At 48.8% G+C, this 19,504-nt stretch overlaps 1 long non-coding RNA gene across 5 annotated transcripts in view; it reads right to left on the reverse strand.

Moving 5' to 3' along the window:
• Positions 1-916: 916 nt before the first annotated feature.
• Positions 917-19,504, reverse strand: part of LOC109444847 (uncharacterized) — a 34,409-nt gene continuing 15,821 nt past the window's right edge. For 2 of the 5 annotated variants that reach the window (XR_016018609.1, XR_016018607.1), the window contains exon 4: positions 13,241-19,437. This is a non-coding gene — a long non-coding RNA (uncharacterized LOC109444847). Of the gene's footprint in view, positions 1,940-2,120; positions 2,271-13,240; positions 19,438-19,504 lie in introns of those variants that run through there. The other 3 variants (XR_016018608.1, XR_012497137.2, XR_016018610.1) reach the window with 3 other exon arrangements.

The raw sequence follows: 19,504 nt of genomic DNA on the forward strand, positions 1-19,504 counted from the left end.
TAAGCCACTTGCCTGAGGTTACACAGCTAATAAGTAGAAGAGCTGGAATTTGAACCCAAGTTGATCTGGCATCACAGGCTACGGTATGGCCTGAGTTGCCCAGGTCAGGGAGGTGCAAGAGGGACTGAGGAGGGTTGTGGCATGTCCAGCCAACTGTCCTGCAGGACGACACTCAGCTGTGCCCCTCTCCCTGCAAGTGCCTGTGGGAAGAGGCAAAAGGAATTAGGAGGAGGAAGGGAAGGAGAAGGAGGAAAAGGGAATTGAGGCGAGAGGATTGGGGGAGAAAACAAAGGGGGATTTAACGGAGAAAAGGAAGAAATAAGGAAGGGGACAAAGAAGGAGCAGGCGCCCTGCCCCGTACCCCACCACCCTCATCTGTATCCCTACTCCATCCTCTGTACCTGGCATGCATTTGTCACACATGATCCTTAGTCCGTACCCCGATATATGGGAAGAATTAGTCCAGTTCTCAGGAGCAGGAACGGAGGGCTGCTGTGCCCCAGGCGCTGCGTGTACATCATCTCATTTTCATCTTCAGAGCCACTCCCTTCATGGGGGCTCAGGGCACACCCCTAGTAAGTGAGCAACCCCACAAGACTACTGCCCTGTCTCCACACTCATGGGCTTTCACATCTCTGCACCCCTCCCTGAAACGTCATCCCCTCCCAACCTCATTGTGTGACAAACTCCCATTCATCCTTCAAGACTCAGCTCAAATGTCACCACCTCTGGGAAGCCACCTATGACTCTCACAGGCAGCATTAGTTGAGGAATACAGCAGTGTATGAAAAGTTCATTTTCTCCCTCTCCCTCCCTTCAATCTCATCTCCCTGAGGTCACAACAGATGGTGCACATCCTTTCATATAATTTTCTACGCCCATACAAACACACAAAAACATATGTGGGCTTTTTTTTTCCTTTTTATTTCTTTCTATTTATCGAGAAAAAAAACAAAAAGGATTCACATTACTTCACACTTGCTTTGTTAACTTAATATACATCACGGAGAACGTCCAGGTCACGGCATGCGGACAACCCCCGCACACACACTGCCTGTGTAGCCATCCACAGCACAGCAAGCCAGGACCTCGCACCATGTCCCCCTTGATGGATGTTCAATTATTTCATCTTCATCACTACAAACGGTGCTGTAATGAATGTCTTTGTACATGTGTCCTTATGTTCTGATGCTTTTATTCCCACAGGATGGACTCCCAAAAGAGGGATTTGTGAATCAGAGGGTATCCGTATTTTAAATTTTAATTGCTACTGCTGATTTCATTCCCTAACACTTAGAACAATTCTCTCTCCCAGTGATATATGCCAGAGCCGTCTTCCCACACCATGGCCAGCACTGGCTGTTATCTATCTCTTTTATTCTTGCCAATAGATGGATGATAGTGTCTACCTCATAGAGCTGTTGTGAGGTTTAAATGTATAACACGATATCCAGCACGTAAGTCCTTAAGAAATATTAGACATTTATATAACTCTGATGTTATCTTATTATCATATATCTAAGGAAAGCCTAGAATACATGATAACCTCTCGGTTCAGGAGATTGCATATTTTTTAAGTAGACTTGGATTCCAGTCCAGCCTTCCCTGACCAGCTCTGTGGCCTGCAGCTAGTCACTTAACCTCTCGGAGCTTCCGTTGCTTCATCTGTAAAACGGGGGTGATGAGCCCTGCACATTCTCCTTCACAAGGAAATAATAAAGTTCGAGCGAATGCATGAGTGTGACATCCCCTTTAAGACCCCATGCAAGAGGATTGTGGAGGATTATGCTCTCAGTTCCACTGATGACCAGGCATGACCTCTGGGTGATTACCAAGAAGCCACTTCTTAGGAGAGCAGGGACCTTCACAGAGAAGAGCGAGGAGGTGCCATGACCCTTGGTCTTCAACCCATCAACCAGGCATCTATGCGTCAGGAATCCTGAAGGACAAGGCAAATACGTGGATATGAACGTCTCCTCCTAGTCACAAATGCCCTGTAACCCAGCAGCTATTGCTAGCTGCCGGAAATTTCACCACTAGAGACCCATTAGAGGCCCATGCCTCCCTGCAACACGGCCTGGGGGACCAGCTCCATGCCCATGACTTCTGACATTGCTTACCAAGCTTTTCTGAGGGCGGGCCCTGTGCAAGGCTCCTCACTGTCATCTCTATGCTTGACCCTGTCAAAGGCCACCTCTCCAGCTCCGACTTCTGTCCAAGCTTCAGACACACATTCCCATCTGCCTACTCGAGATCTTGCCCACAGGCACCTGAAACTCAGCATACCCCAGAGGGAACTTCTCAGCTTCCTCCAGAAACCTGCCCCTCCTTCCTCCCGCTTCCCCATCTCTGGATCTGGCGTCTGGCCACAACACCAGAAGCATCAGCATTAAGCAAAGAAAGGCAGGTCCCGCTCGCTCACCACCTGCAACCCACCACTTACTAAGCCTAAACTCAGCTGCCTTCTCCATCCCCCCAGCCAGGGCCTAGGGCGAGGTGAGTGAGGCAAAATTTAAAGGGGGCACTCTCAGGTCCCTGTGACTGCAGACACTGAGAGTGAGCGCCTCCTTACAGCTGTCGCCTTTGGAACCTCACTGGCCCACCCAGTCCCAGCTGGCGGTGCTCTCTGGATGAGGGCAGCTCAGCTCATCATCTCTCACTAGGCTAAGGCAGCAGCCAATCACCAGGCCTCCCCACTTCCAATTATCCTCTTCCCTGCCACCAGATTAATCTTCCCAAGCCCCAGCTTTGATCATATCACATCCTCAAGAGCCTTCGGGGCCTCCCCATCACCTATTGAATTGCACTCACACCGCACAGGTCAGCCACTATGCAACCAACTTCTGCTTGAATCTACCCTGCCAAAGGCATCCGGCCAAGAGCTGACATCTAATTGGACCATAAATGAGCACCTGACACCAGAGCAGCTCATTCATTGGCTACCTAATAGCCTATCACATAGCCTGACACAAAAGGCTCTATAAAGAGATAATGGCTGAGCCAATCAGAATTTTTCTCTCAGGAGTTTGAACTAGAAGAAATAAAAAAGAACTAGTTAATTGATAGCAGCGCAGAAAAAGCAAACACAAGGACGTGAACCTAAGTCATGTTAAGAAAATTAATGAACTCCTTCCTGCTGTGGAGGTCCTGGCGCCATCTTAAACTCAGTCTGTCCCGGTTTCCCAGCCCTATGACAGCTCCTCGTGTTGGATTCCCATCAGGGTGCCCTTACGATGCCACTAGGGTCTTGTGTGAGCTGGCTTGAGTGGATCTCTGGTCCATAAACCAAAACATTCAAAGGTTTTACCATACATCCCTGCTTAGAATATTGGCTGCAAATAATTTTAAAAAACCCTCAAGTTGGCATGGTTGGGACTTGCATTACAAAGATCCAGGGAATTCCGTGGAAGAGCTGGCACTGGAATGCAGAAGGCATTCACCGGGAATCAGCCCTTTCTCTCTCTGTCTGCAGTCCATTTGGTCACTGGGTAGAACCTACACACTCCCACCTTCCCAGTTAGAGATCCTAACACGGCCTTCTCCCAGTCCTAGTTCTCAGTTTCCGGAAAAGAGAATCTCACTGAGCCCATTTGGGTCAGGTATCCAATAAGCCATGAACCAGGAAACCAGCTCATGAAAGAGACACGCAGCCTCTGAGCCTTTTAATTCTTCTTCCAGATTAATCGTTGCTTTCTCCCGGTTCATCTCCACCAATGGCAGTGTCCTCAGTGAGGGTGACGTCCTGTGATGGGAGCCGGCAGAGGGCCCTGCCTTTCTGACCTTGCAGTCTGGCCCACGCAGACTGTCACTGGGTGAGGAAGGCTGGATCCCTCCAAGACTCTGGGCAGGAGTCTATCTAGAGAGGGGTGTAAGCTCCATTTCCTGCCACATAGCCCGAGCTTAGCAGTGATACACACACACACAGAGAAAAAGGGGCATCTGATGCTTCTGTGTGGTTCCAAAAAGCTGAAGACATCTCACACCCACAAATAATAATCATGATTTTCTGTAATTATTATTTGTGTGTTTTGCATAATTGTCATAATTATTATCATCAGCTCATGAGCCTCCCATCCCAGTGTGCTCTATTCCCGTCCTTGGCCCTGAAATCTGATCACATGGGGCACGCTTTCCTGCCTCTGACTTCCTCCCAAGGTCTGGTTCTTAGGGATCCCTTCAGGAAATGGAATGGGATGCTCCTGATGGTTCTTCTGCCTTGTCTGTCCTTCCAGAATATTTCTGGGCCTCGGTGCTCACGCTGGAGAGGAGACAGAGGGAAATGACAGGGACCTCGCTTGCTTACTCACATTAGTAAGAGAAATAATGCCTCCCTGCTCCCCTCCAACCAGTGGTGTGCTGGAGCCAGCCACTACCAGCTCAGAAGTTCAGACTATTATCTCATCCCAGCTCCTCATTCCAACATGTAACATCACCTTGGTAGTTTGAACTCAGTCATGGAGGGAGTATTTATACCACAGAAATTGGCAAAAGGGCTTGTTTCCAGAGAGTTAGATGTTAAATACTTACCAGCACACCCTCTACACCTCAGACAGGGTGTTCTTTTAAGACTGAAGTATGTGTCACCTTCCTTCAACAGCTTTATGTTATCCGTAGGTGAAGTCCAAACTTTCAATGCAAGGCCTCTGCAAAGCCCTGCATGAGCCAGCCCCAGTCCATCGCTCTGGATTCCATCCTTACCATCTCCCTATGTTCTTCCAGATGTCTCTGTGCCCCAGAGAAGTCCTTGCCAGGCCCCACTCTCTGGCCTCCAGTCTCCACCACACACCATCCCTCCTGACACCTGCTCTCCACCTGCAGACCTCTGCCCTTCCTCCTTCAGTCTTAGCTTCAATGCCATGTCCTTCTGGGAGGCTTCATTGACCCCCAGACTGGCTCAGAAACCCTTGCTTGATGCTCCCCAGACCCCACTCTCATGGAAGCAGGTATTTCATCATGTGTCTGCGTCTCAGTGGCCCCACTAAAATACTGGCAGGAGTCAAATCTAATTTGGTCATTCTTTTACCTTCAGCATCTGGCACCGAGTCCAGCAACGTTGAACTGGATAGAATCAACACCACAACCCAAGATAGGCTGTGCTCAGGGCCCTCAAAGTGCACTGGGAGGTCAGAGAGAGGGAGGGCACTTCTGATGAATAAGTTAGGACAGGCGTCCTGGACATGTCCCCAAGGAGAAATGCCAAGCAGGGCAGTACAGGCAGCTTCTTCTCCGTGGCAGTCCTTGCACCAACCTTCTGCTTCACTAATGCCCCCCGAGCTGCTCCCATTTGGTCTACAGCTTCACGATACTTTGTGTACAGGAACCGCTACCTCCACCCCCACCCCAACCCCACCCCCATCCCCCACACACATATACCTCCAACTTAGCCACAAAAGTGTCTGAGGCTGAATTTCCCAGATTCTCAGTAGAAAAATTGGGAGCTCAATGTTAGATAGTAAAACTGGTTTGAAAAGGGGGAAATGTGGTATTTCTTGCACACTTAAGTATGTAGACCGAGATTCTTGTGTCATAGCTAACACTGGCACAGATGCCTTGAAAACTGTCAAGGAGCAGAACAAAAACCAGCAGAGTTAAATTAAATAATAAAAAATAAAACAAAATCTGAGTGTTTTAACGTGTCAGACAAGGGTCCCTACACCAGAGAAGATATTCACTGAGCAGTTTGCTAAAGTGGGTAATTCAGGGTTTTCTACACCAGAAGGTGAGGGCAGGGCAGCTGATGGTGGGTCTGTTACTTAAGGATGGACACCACACTCCGCCAAGGACTGACTGGCTCACGGGTCCAGTCTCCATTTGGGTCCAGTAAGGACCTCGTATATATCGCCTGGGGACAACAGCCTTCCCTTTTGCTACCTCCTAGGCAACTGCTGTTCAAAGTAGACATTGTCCTGGAGCAGTGCTGCTAACTCTTCCTGACACTTCCTGTGTTCTAAAGACTTGGCCTTCTCCTGCAGGAGGGGCAGCGGTTAAGAGCGCCAGACCAGCTGTCTCCACTCCCCCGGTTAAGACCTTAAGTCAATAACTCGGTTTCCTCTTCTGTAAAATGGGAATGCTAATAGTATCTCACACGCAGGATTGTTACGAGGATTAAATGTGTTATGTGTACAGCCCTTGGTAGATCTTCTGAGCGCTGACTCCTATTACTATTATCTCATTTAATATTGTCATGAAGACGGGGATACTATTCTTATCTCCATTTTACAGGGAGGCACAATGACCTGCTCGTTGTCCTGCCATCGCTGCCCTTGAGGAGGAGGCGCCACCCCAGAGGGACCTGAGGCCCAGCAGACGGAATAGCTAGAGGCCTGACCTTGCTCTGGTATCCAAGGAAATGGCCCTGCAAGGTGAGGATGGGTGTGGGGAGCTGAAGTGAGAGGGAAATAAGGGTCAGGGTCCTGGGCTGCTGGGCTAAGGAGCTTGGCTTTGGCCTTCATCCTACACGCAGTGAGGGGTCACTGAAGGGTTTGAAGTCAGGAGAGGTGTGCCCAGATTTGAGTTCTGGAAAAACATGCTGGATGCAGTGGGGAATAGATTGGGAAAGGTGGGGAGGCAAGGAAGCCAAATAAGGAGCTATTGCAATAGTTCAATGATGGTGGCCTGGAGATGGGGCAGGGGAGTGAGAGAGTGGACTCGGGCCAAAGCAAAGTCCCTATGCAAATGCCACCGACTGCCCGTCCTACCTAAAGGACTATACCCTTCCAGCCCTCAGACAGGAACCTGGTGGACCCTGAGGGCTGTATGGATGTGGCAGCAGCAGGATGGAACCACCCCCAGCGGCAGCCTGAGGCTGGGTAGGGGCCCTGGGGAGGCCTGCCCAAGGCTGGGCCAGCTCCACAGCCAGACCGGAAGGACTGAGTACTTGAACTTGTTCCCAGGAACCCTATCCACAGAACATGCACAAGCCCACACATACAGGCACTCCCAATTCACCCAATTCAATGGAAGGCACACACCACAGACACACACGTAGCACTTGCCTCATCTGCATTACCATCCCATCCAACACGATACTCACTACATACTCACCCACCTCCACCCCCCGCAGACGACCACCACACACGTGGAACCCACTTTCTACTACACCAAGACATCATACATTCAGTCCATCACAGACCCCACCAGACCTACATCTCACACAACGTGCCAACAGATATCAGATACACAATTAACACGTACAAACCCAGTACACAGCACGCACCCTCACAGAGATAAGCCCAGCCTGCCCCACCACACACATATATGCAGGTATGCCCACACACACCACACCACCCAATTCAGGGCTAAGCGAGGCACAGGGGGTGAGTGGGGCTGAAGTCCCACCCATTTCCACCCCCAAAGCTGTGTGTCCATGAGATTGGGGCCGCCTGAATGAGGCTCCTTTTTCTAACTCATGAAAAGGCAGTACATATTTAGGTTAAACATGGCCTTGCAGAGCTGGCGACATTCTCAAACCAAACAATGCCTGATACAGGAGTGCTATCTACAGGAGCAAACTTTGTAATCACATCTACGCAAGTTATCTTCGTCCTTACAGTGAGTGACAGACAATGCACCTCCAATTATAAATGACGGAAAAACTCTGATACCAAAGGCAATTCTAAATAAATTAAAATGTACGTTATGATCAGTGCATGCAATAAATCCCTTTTTTTTTACCATAAACAAATCATCATTTTATCAATGGAATATCACTTTTATACGCCCCCCCCCCAATAAGGAATATGAATATAAAATAATGTCAAATAATTGGCCTGCCTGGGAGTCCTCATGTCTCCCTCAGGCCCTGCTTAGCTCGTTCCCTCCCCCAGTTTTTCCAAGTGGGTGAGCAGGAAGCAGCAGGGGGCCTGACACACTCAGTGGGCACATGGTGCCACTGCTGGTTGCAGCAGCTCCAAGGAGGCTCTTGCCAGCAAGACTGGCTGCCCATTTGGAGGTGAACTAAAGACACTGCCTGGAGGGGCTGCGGCAGATTTTTCTAAGCCCACACTTGACTCTGTCCACACAGAATTCGCCTGTGTGTGGTCTTTGGGGAGACTACACGGGAGCAGCATATCAATCAGACTGGAAGGAGAGCCAGAAAGAGAAACAGACATTCAAATAGCAGAGCGTCAAATCTGTCACTGGTTCCTAAAGACCCAAGAACATGAGCACACATAGGCCAGTCCTGAGACAGCCACGCATGTGAGACACAGGGACACAGAGACACACTTGTGTGTGCAAAGACACACGTGTACACAGAGACAGCTCAGAGTGGCGGGCATAGAGCAACACTCATGTTAACCGACACATAGGTGTAGCACAGAGGCTAAAGTACACATTTCTGTGCAGACAGAATGAGTCCAGAAGTACCTGCGTGTGCCCACAGGGTCACGTCTCCGTGCACATAGGTACCCAGCACCTTCACACAAGAATGTGCCCACACTACAGCCGCTCAGAACTCCTCATGCTGGGCCAGCTGGCATATCCTCGCCATGTGCCCTGCGTGCCACCTTCTCTCAGCCTCAAGACCCACTCCTCTGGTCCTGAGATGTGAAGGAGGCAGACCTACCCCCAGGAGGGCAAAGAGGGCCCTGGCAAGTAAATCCGTGTGCATTAGACCCACAAAGGTGGGTGGAGTTTAAATTACTGCCTGGCCCCACCCCCAGAGACTCTGATTCAATTGATCTGGGGAAGGCACTAGGCATGGGCATGTTTTAACAGTCCTCAGGTGATTCCAATGTGCTTCCAGAGTTGAAAATTACTGGAGCAACGGGTCTGGCTTCTAGGGTCCTGCAGGTGGGTCCTCGTTCTCAGGCAGGACTGCCACCATAGATGAAATCCTGAGGACATGAGGGTGTCCCTCCCCCTGCCCTTCAACTCACCCAGGAAGCCCTTGACACCCTGGATCTGAACCCCCCTTTTGCCCCCCATAGACCCTTCTCTAGGAGCCGGTAGCGAGGTGCCCATCCATGCACTGCGGCTGCCCCCTGCTGGACAGAGCTGGCCGAGCACAGCTGCCTCTGTGACCTGTTTTTGCTCCCCACCAAGGCTGACTCCAGGCTGAGATGTGGGGGGAGCCAGGAGAGCACGATCCTGAAGAGAAGTCCCCAAACCCTCTCTAAGAAGCCCCAAACCGTCAGCTCTGCAGCTCCAGCCACGGCCCAGCCATCTCTCTGGTGCCGGCCATCTCAGGCCTGGGTGATCCCAGAGGTCCTTTCCTTTGCTTATCCACTCAGTGGTACCCAGTAATGCCAATGACCTGGGCTGGCCATGGCAGCTGGGGCGACAGAGATGAATGAGGAAGGGGAGCAACCCAGGAGGTGCCTCCAGTCCTTTCCCACACCCATCCATCCTCCAACAGCTACCTAAGCCCCCCACCCCCCTTCAAGCCAATGGTGTCCTTCCCTACTCCACACCCTCAGTTCTCCCACTGCCTTAGGATAAATCCCAGGCTCCTAAACATGGCTGAGCAGGCCCCTCACAGCCTGGCTCCCGCTGCTCAGTCTCCCTGGGGCCTTCCACCCTGACGCCTCCTGGCCAACTCTCACTCACTCTTCCACATTCTGCTCATGCCACCTCCTCCGGGGAGCCTTCCTGATCTCCTCACCCCACCACTCCCCACATCCACTAGTTGCTTCCTCCTATTTTTCCTAAACATCACATACCTGCCTCTTACAATAATTCTCTGTTAACATGTCTGCCTACCCCCACCAGAGTGGGGGGTCCCCAAGGGCAGGGACCAGGGTCCTGGGGTCAATAAGGTTAACAGAATGAATGAAGCTTTCTCCAACTTGCTGGTCCATCAGAGCTCTCCCCACTCTGCTCCACCTTATGGACAGGCTGAGCCCCCCACTCAGAGGAGCAACCCCTGAGGCAGGAAGAGAAGAATGAGTATCCTAACACTACCAAAATACTCACCAAGAGCTAGATGTATTCAGTGCCAAGTGCTTTCCATTGATCCATTTAACCCTCACAACACTGTCCCCATTTCAGAGATGGAGAAACTAAGGCACAGAGAGGGCAAATAACTTGCCCAAATACACCGCCGGGCAGTCCGGAACGGGGATTCAGCTCAGGAATGAGCTCCAGAGGCCACACTGATCATCACACTTCCCTCTTAAGAAAAGAGACTGTTGGTGGAGAACCAATTCTGACACACTCTGGCAGGCCTGCCTCCCCAGGCGCCTCCAATGGGACACTGGGAGGGTCTTCCCAAGAGAGGCCAGGCCCAGATTCTCCAGCCTGCAGTTCTAGGGCTGTGGCTTCTTTCACTTCCTTCTTAATTTTTTTGACAAGAGCAGATGCCACTGCAGTTGACAACCAGCCTGTCTGTGTGAACAGGAAGGCGGATCTAGCCCCTCGTTTGTCTAGGAAGAAAATAGAATTGGACAAGGAAGCAGCTGTGTTTTGGGACCCCTGGAGTCTCTGGGGGTGGCGGCAGGAGCAGAAGGCCTCCCAACAGGCAGCGAATGGGTGCAGGGACAGGACGGGAGCTGAGAGCCGCCCACATACCCTCAGGACCAGCCCCTGCCTCTAATCCTTCCTCCCTCCCTCTCTCCCTCCCTCCCCTCCCTTACTGTTCCCTCCATCAAGACTGTGCTGGGCCTGTGCTGCCTACTAGGAACAAAGGACAAAGCAGAACCGGCAGGAACAGGCCATCAAAGCCTGGCGTGGGGAGTGTGTTGATGCAGCAGGATTCTGAAGCCCAGCTGTCTGGGTTCCCATCAGCCTCCACCCTTCCAAGTTGTATGAATTGTGCAAGGTCCTTCAGTTCCACATCTGTAAAATGGGACGCTAATGACACCTGCTTCTTTGGGTGATAGAAGGATTAAACGAGTTCACATAAGCAACACACTTTGGAGCAGCACCTGGCACCCAACAAGCCCCTTCTCCCCACATCTGGCCTCCTGGAATAGTAGCTCCTCACCAAACCCCAGGAGCCTCTCTGTTCCCCCTCACACCCCCACACAAGGAGGCTTGGCTGGCTAGGGTTAAGGGAAGCAGGAAGTGGCCCAATTTCTGCTACCTAAGGCTTCCCCCACCTCCACTTTGCTCAAGGATGCAGCTCTGCTCTGCCTCTGGCTCCTGTGTAAGGGTCAAGGTGCTTGGTCAAAGCCAACTGTCTGAAGCCTCCCAGCCCTGGGGGAGTTCCACAGGAGTGCGCTCTGAGCATGCCCAGACCTCTGCTGGTGGCTGAACTCTCCCCTTTTCCCCAGAACAGCTGCTCCCTCCAGACCTACCACTGCCACCCCCATCCCTATGGTCACTGTCACCATCAAAGAGTCTTGCAGGGCAGGGGGAGGAGGGGAGACCTGAGGTGGGGGGAAAAGGGGATAAAAGGCCAGGGGAGGGGGGAGGGAAGGCGGGACAGGGAGGAGAGAAAAAGGGTGACTGACCATTTGTTTCTCTCTTTGTCTTTGCAGGCTGTGGCTTCCCCCTACTTAACAATTGCCCTTCAAGCACAGCCCCCAGCCCCTCCTAATTACCATGATTAGCACTAAGCGAGCTGTCGCATTTTATGACTCTCCAAACCAAAAAAATAATTAAAGCAATTACTGTCATTAACACTCTGTGCTCTTCACCGCCGTCTCTGAGAGTGAGCGCGAATGGGCCCTGGGGAGTCATGATTGGATGTGGGTGCCTTCCCTTCCCCCTTTGTGCCCCCCCACCACCACTGCCACCACCTGCCACCTCAAAGAGCTCAAGCGCCAGCAAGCCTGGGAGATTGCAAGGAAGGGCCTCCGTGGGATCCTAGGCAGACCCCCTGTACCCCTGGAAAAGCTGGAGCCAGGCCTCAAGGAAACTGCTCAGAGAGGGTACCACCCCCAGGCAGGAGCCCACCAGGCCCAGTCACCCCAAGACTTGGCCTTATCCCTCTGCAACTCCTCAGTGCTGGGCCCCCCATCCCCACAGGCAGGACTCCCCCAAGCCCTGTTCTCTCTGGCTCCCCATCTTCCCACCACAGCCCAGTCCAAAGCTCCACCACTTCCCAGCTGAGTGACCTGGTCTCCTAAACCTCAGGTTTCGGTTTTATCATCTGTTAAAAGGGCTTAAACAATAGAAATTTATTTCTCACATTTCTGGAGGCTGGTGAATCTTTTAAAACATAAGTCACAGAGCACAGAGGATTCTTAGGGCATTGAAACTACTCTGTATGATACTATAATGATAGATGTATGTCATTATACCTTTGTCTAAACTCATAGACTATACAAAACCAAGAGCGAATCATAAGGAAAATTACAGACTCTGTGATAATGACGTGTTCATGTAGGTTCATCACTTGTAACAAATGTACCCCTCTTATGAGGGGATGTTGATATTGGGGGAAGCTTGCTTGTGTGGGGGTCAGGGGTAGATGGGAAATCTCTGTACCTTCCTTTCACTTTTGCTATGAACCTAACTGCTCTGAAAAATAGTCTTTAAATTGTCCCCCAAAAAAGTAATAGATAAATACTTAAATTAAAACAAACAAACATAAATCAGATCATGTCATTTCCCTGCTCAGAATCCTGCAGAGTAACAGCCAAAGTGCTTAGATGGTCTCCAAGGCCACGTTCCTCTCCTGCTACCCATCCCCCTCACTGGCTCCGACCTCAAACATACCCAATATACTCCTGCCTTAGGGCTGGCCCATCTATCTGGAACTCTTCCTCCAGGGATAGCCCACCTCCTTCAAGACTTTATTGCATGCCTTCCCAATGATGGAACTCTCCCTCAGCATCCCACCACACTGCCCAATCCCCTTCCCTGTTCTACGCTGTCATCTCCCATTCTGCTTAGCACCTTGTGCTTAACACCTTCTAACATGTTTTGTAATTTATTTCTTTATTGTGGTCATTGTTTATTGTCTAGCCTCCAGAAAGGCAGGGATCATTGTCTATTTTGTTTTGATGTTTTCCCAGAACCTAGGTCAAGGCTTTGGCCCATAGTAGACCCTCAGTAAATATTTGTTAAATGAGGGACTGTAATCTTAGCCAACGTATACTGTTTCCTCTGGAAGATCTAGGGGTGTTCATGGAGGGAACTGAACCAACAGAGACGTCAGCACCCTGTTTCCCAGAAAATAAGACCTAGCTAGACAATCAGCTCTAATGCATCTTTTGGAGCAAAAATTATATAAGACCTCGTCTTACATTATATTGTATTATACAAGACCCGGTCTTATATTATAGTAAAATAAGACCAGGTCTTATTTTAATTTTTGCTCCAAAAGACGCATTAGAGCTGATTGTCCGGCTAGGTCTTATTTTCAGGGAAACACGGTAGCAAGGCACAGGCAATATCCATCAGACTGTGTAGGACTAGTTTTCAACAGCGACACCACATGGCAGTAAGAAGTAACACCAATCATGGGCTTTCTCATTTCTTCTAGGCATGGTCCTGGAAGTGGGATTGACCTCAGAGGGCATCAGCCAAAGATTGCTGGCTAGTTGAGACATGGGGAGAGACTCTCAGTCAGACTTTCTTCTGATAATCACTGGCCCTCAGCAATTGTTTAAAAACTAAAAGTTTTCACTTCACATCCATTAAGATGGCTATTATTTAAAACAACACCAACAACAAAATAAGTATTGGCAAGGGTGTAAAGAAATTGGAACACTGTGCATTGCTGGTGGAAATGTAAAATGGCACAGCTGCTATGAAAAACAGTATGACGGTCCCTCAAAAAGTTAAACATAGAATTACCACATGATCCAGCAACTCCACTTCTAGGTATATACCCAAAAGAATTGAAAGCAAGGATTTAAACAGGTATTTGTGCCCTGATGTCCATAGCAGCATTATTCGCAATAGCCAAAAGATGGAAGTAACCCAACTGTCCATTGATGGATGAAACGATAAGCAAAATATGATATAGACATACAATGGCATATTATTCAGCCTTAAAAAGGAATGAAATCCTGACACATGCTACAACATGGATGAATCTTGAAGACTTTACACTAAGTGAAATAAGCCCGTCACAAAAGAACAAATACTGTATGGTTCTACTTATACAAGTAACTAGAGTTGTCAAATTCACAGCTACAGAAGGCAGATGGTGCAGGAGAAGGAAGTAGGAGCGGGGGGCAATGGGGAGTTGGTGTTTAATGGCGATGGAGTTTCAGTTTGGGAAGATGAAAAACTTCTGGTGACGGAGAGCGATATCGGTGGCACCCCAACGTTAACCCTGAATACCGCTGAACTGCACACTGTAAACTTATTGAAATGGTCATTTTTTATGTTATGGATATGTATGTTTTACCACAATAAAAACCTTTTAATTTTAAAAAAGCAGAAAACCACCTCGAGCAAATAAAAAGGTTGGCGTGACTGAGTCCAAGGAGAGGTGCTTCAAAGCACGGCACAGGGGTGGGTAACAGGCCATGTTCCCCCATGGAGCCCCAAGCCACTGGCACTGACGGACCTGCTCTTCTTTGCCCCACCTCACCACGCTGGGATCCAAGGTTGACTCATATTTCTTTCCTGGGGTCCATCTATAATGACTCTGCATCCCTAAAACTCCAACTACACAAAGCATGGTCCTCTATGAGGTTCCTTTTTCCTCATCCTATTCAAAACCTGGAAATAAGCAAAAAAAAAAAAAAAAATAGCTGTGCGTCTTCTCCAAGTCCTGTAAACTGGCCAGCAAGCCCATCTAGAGTCAGCTGACTCTCTAGGGCAGGCAGCTTTGTTTGAGGTTCTGATTACTATTGATTAGGGCCCATGCTCTGTAAAGTTAGCCGTTCACTCGTGGAAAACTGATAAGGTACAAATGATTTCCATCCAGCAGAGAAAATAACCCCAAAGGTTATGGTTTTATTGCCCTATAGGATATTGGCCAATTTTGTATCTAATTGAGTAATCTTAGTCCATCGTTGTTTTTCATATGAGCTTTTCATATCCTCCTTTGAATCACCTTTGTTCCAAGATTCTCTCATTGAGCTAAATAAGATTTTGATTGGGCTCACCATGTATTGCATGAGAATTATGTTTTTAACATTTTGAGAATTATACCTGGGCATCCGGGAACCTGGGTAGGTGTTCACATGTGCCACGTAGTCCGGAACAGCTGCTTGTCACCCCACTGCCGTGCTGCTCCTCCTCCTGGTTCTCTCTCTCTCTCTCTCTCTCTCTCTCTCTCTCTCTCTCTCTCTTTCTTTCTCTCAATACTTGAAAATCCCTATTCTCCTCTGCTCCTACCCCAGCCAATAAAACCACATCACATCTGTAGCAAATGGCTTAAAAGCCGTCATCACAAAACACAATATTTACCATTTCAGTTTGCCTTCCTTCACTTAGATTTCTTTTTCCAGGTCTCTTTTTAGAAAACCAGGTGGTATTTGCGTTACTTGTATGAAGGAACCACCCTGGTGATTTTCTTTAAAAGCGTGGGAGGATGGGTCTAATTCAAGGTCATATGTGTCTCCACCTCTAAAAACCAACATAATTTCCAGAAATCAACTATCCCCAAGTGAATGTCCTCATTAAGTTTAAAAACAAAAATGTAAAAACCCTCTTCTCCAGATAACCTAATACAATATTTGAAAACTTATTATTGTTGTCACAGAAAAAAAGCATTTTTTCTTATTTTTGTTATTTTGTTTCTAGCATCTTATTAAACTCTTTTATTTGCCATAATTAATTGTTTTGAGTTAATTTTATTGGGTTTTCTAGTGATAAAATTGTCTTTGGCAAATGATGATAATTTTCCCATAGCTGCATTTTGTAATTATGTTTTCTGTCTTATCACATCGGCTGTAATATTCATTCTTTGCTATGATTAAATATGTTGAGCTTTTGAGCAGTTATTGAGAAAAACTTATTGGAGAGCAAAGAGGCTAGGGACTGGGTAAGCAGCTAAAAAAACAAATAAATAAACAATCATCATAGTTTGAGTATGGGGTAATAGGTTGGTTGAGGTCTGGACCAGTATGACGCCTGCAAAGGAAGAGATACAGGAAAGAGAAAGTTTAAATGCTGAATCAGCAATGAGGGCAGAAACTGAACACGAATCCAGGTCTGCACACCTGAAGTCCAGTGGTCCACCTCAGTGACCAGGTATGGGGGTCACCCATTCCACCTTCTGTACTCCAGTGTTTGTTATAGGGATAGCTACCTGATCTAGACTGACACCAAAAGGCCTTGGCATTCCCCATCCACGTGACCCAAGTGGTCCACTCAGAAGTGAAGTTCAGGAATTTTGTTGGCTGGTTGGCCAAAGGGAAGCCCTTCTCTCTCCCAGGAATTGGAGGAAGAAGCTAGAAGCTACTGGTACCCAACATGGAGACGCTGGCCTGAGCATCAGGAGTAACAAACTGTGGATCAAACCTGTCTTGAAGTTCATGCTACCTTTGGACTTTCAAATTACATAAGCTACACATCCTTTTGTGATGGGTCTTCTGGTACTGGCTACAGAGTCCCAGCTGATAATACCAGGAAATTGACAATATTTTTAATAGCTACTGTAAATCTCTCATAGTGTATTCATCTGAAAAGAGGTGAGAGAAAAGTAATTAGAATTCGCAGTTTATAAACATTTCCTGAAATGTGAATTCAAGAGAGAAATTAGCAGATGTTTTAATTGTCTACTCCATCTCCAGATTATCACACTTATTCTACCTATTCTCTAAATATATTAACATTTGTATAAACACGTTTCCAGCTTACAATGCAACATCACACATCTCGACTCATTTGGTTCCCATGACAAGCAAGAGACATGAGTGGCGACAGCAATGCTTCATTTTGTGTAGCACTCTACAGTTTACAAGGCTGTCTCTATTACTTTATTTTGTGTGTTTTCATATGCCTAACTCCCGCGAGTCCTGGACTCCAGGAAACACTTGTAGTTCTCTTGGCCCACAGAGAACTGTTTCATATTTCTGTGTCTTCCCTGGTGTCACTCAGTCAATACTGTCCTTCCCACTTTGTGCACCATGTGAACTATTCATGCTTAAAAACCCATTTCAGATCGGGCACATTGTGTGTCTCTCCAGGAAGTTAATGTGGTCCTGAAGAAGTGTGTTGCCTTTGCCAGATTAGTCAAGGTCAGCCTGCTGGTTTGGGGGATAGAGTAGGGGTTCTGGCCAACTGCTTTGTGATTGGGGCAAACTTCATACATCACCAAAGGAAAGACACCACCTGCTCTGCCAGCATCCTGGCCATAAGAATGCACTTCAAGCTTGGCCACAATTGCTCTTTGTTGTAAGGAGGGAGAAGGGTCAATGTCAGCCGTGGCCTCGAGCCATTTTTGTTGGTTTTGTGCTACTGCTCCTCAAGCCCACCCAGTCTTTAGGCTTCAAACAGGCTTCAAAGAGACTTGCAAATAAATTACAGATTCCTCAGATTGATCTCAAAGAGACTGTCACCTGGATCCTCAGACAGACGTCAGAGGGACTCTTCAGTGAGCGTGGATCAGAGCACAGGCCTGCATCAGGAAGCCCTCCGTCCGACCTCAGATGTTCCCTCAAAGACACCCTCACAAGAGAGCCAGGTCCTAGCACCCACCATCGGCACTCCCACTGGGTCAGTCAGGGACAGCAGGACTCTGTCCAGGAGGACACTGGTGGGTCCAAAGGCCTTATGGGGGAGGACTAAGGGTGCTGGTGGTGACCAGCTGGATTTCCTGACCAGAGCAGGTGGACACTCGGCTTTCCCCATCCTATTATCGCTCTGGGGATTCTAGTAACCAGAGTGGTCCTCTCCATAGAATGAGGGGTCAGAGGGCAGAAAGGGTGGGAAGACAGCTGACCCAGTGGAGGACAGAGAGAATCAGTGCGGGGAGGGGGGAGGGGACAGGAGCAGAAGAGGTGGCCCAGGCCCCTTCTCTGAAACTGTTTTCCTGGGAGCTACCTGGGGGCTGTGGTGCCATGGCCCAGTATTTACAGGATCTGGTTGTAACTGTCAGTGTGAACCCTACTTCCTGTGTCTTCAGCACAATCAGGTCTATAGGTAGGGGTCAGCTGGAGCTGCCACACTCCTGACTCCAGTTCCAGGACACCAGGAATCCAAAGCAGCCATCCCCCCATTTGCTTATCTCCCACCATCGCCTGCCATCTGAATGTGTAGAGCAGGCAAGCACCTGGGCATGGGGTCCTGGGGACAGGGGTGGGGTGAGGCGTGCAGGTACACATGTGCCAGTGTCCGTCCATCCCAAGGGCATCCTGGCCTCAGGCAGGCACTGCCTTCCAAGGCTGCCTTGTCTGCTCACCTCCCCCAGCTGCCAGCACACTGTGCTCCTGTTGTTTAATTTTGCTGAACACCGAGTCCCAACCCCGTGTTAATTGGTTTTACTCCAGCCTTTTGTACCTCCCATTAAATGAGGAAATGCCACCCATAAAAATTTAATTTTAAAAGCCAACTTGTTTGTTTTATATTGAAATTCCCCAGGCAGCTCCAGCAGAGGAAACAGACACATTTTCGTTTCATTAAAGCAACTTGAGTGAAGATAAAAAAGAAGCTGAAAAATTAGATTTAAAAACAGAGCGAGAAGCTTTTGAAGGAAATGAATGAAAATGAGCTGCTGCAGAGGGCAGCAGAGATGGCAGCTCCACCTCGGCCTGTCTCCCTCCACCCCGGGCCTCCTGTAGGAGACAGAGAAGCAGCAGGGGGAGTTGGTGGACACTTGGCTGGGGCCTACAGAAGGCTGGACCATGGACTCTCTCCTCCCTGAAAATCAGCCCACTGGGTGTCCTAGAGGAGGCAAGAGAGAGAGACTCCACCCCGGGCCAGCAGCATCCTCTTCCTCAAAGACAACCTGTATGATGGTTAAGCCAACTGGGTGGTCCTGGCTCTACCCCTTACCAGCTGTGTAATAATGGAAGGCAAGTGGCCTTGGTTTTCTCATCTGTAAAATGGGAACAATAATGTTGTGTCCTTTATAGGGTTGTTGTGAGGATTGAGTAGCACAACACCTTGAAAACACTTAAAACAGAGCCTGGTATGCAGTAAGTGCTTAATAAATGTGAGCTTTTATTATCTGATCCTGCTTTGACACTTCCACTTCATGCTCCTAATATGGTCCCCTCTGCTGAGTGCGTCTGCCTCCCTCCCTCAGCTATACATCCCCTCACTACTCAAAGGTCCTTTCAATGATGTGCCTACACTAAAGACAGCTATGAGAGATTGGGGGAAGGTCTGAGGAGACGCTTGGGGAACCCCCGCTCTATGGCACAATTCTTGTGTCCCAAACCAATTCATTAAAATTTTCTCATAATCCTTCTAAGGAAAGCCAGCCTCCCTGGGTTCAAACCCCAACTCCACCACTTACCAGCTGTGTGTTCTTGGACAAGAAAGTCTTCTGGGCCTCAGTCTCTCCAACAATAAAGTGGGAACAATAACTGGATCAGCCACTGTTGTCATGAAGATACAATCAAACAAGCTCTGCGGGGTGCCCAGCACTGCTGAATGCCTGATGAATGGACACTGTCCTGCATCAGGTCTGAGGGGCTGAGACTGTGGAGGTGAAGAAGAGGTGGGGCAGGTGGTTCCATAATAGAGTGACCTCATCTCCCAGTTCCTG

Source organism: Rhinolophus sinicus, chromosome 14, assembly GCF_057876585.1.
Source record: "Rhinolophus sinicus isolate RSI-liver-muscle chromosome 14, RSI-T2T, whole genome shotgun sequence".
In the NCBI taxonomy this organism is placed as follows: Eukaryota; Metazoa; Chordata; class Mammalia; order Chiroptera; family Rhinolophidae; genus Rhinolophus; species Rhinolophus sinicus.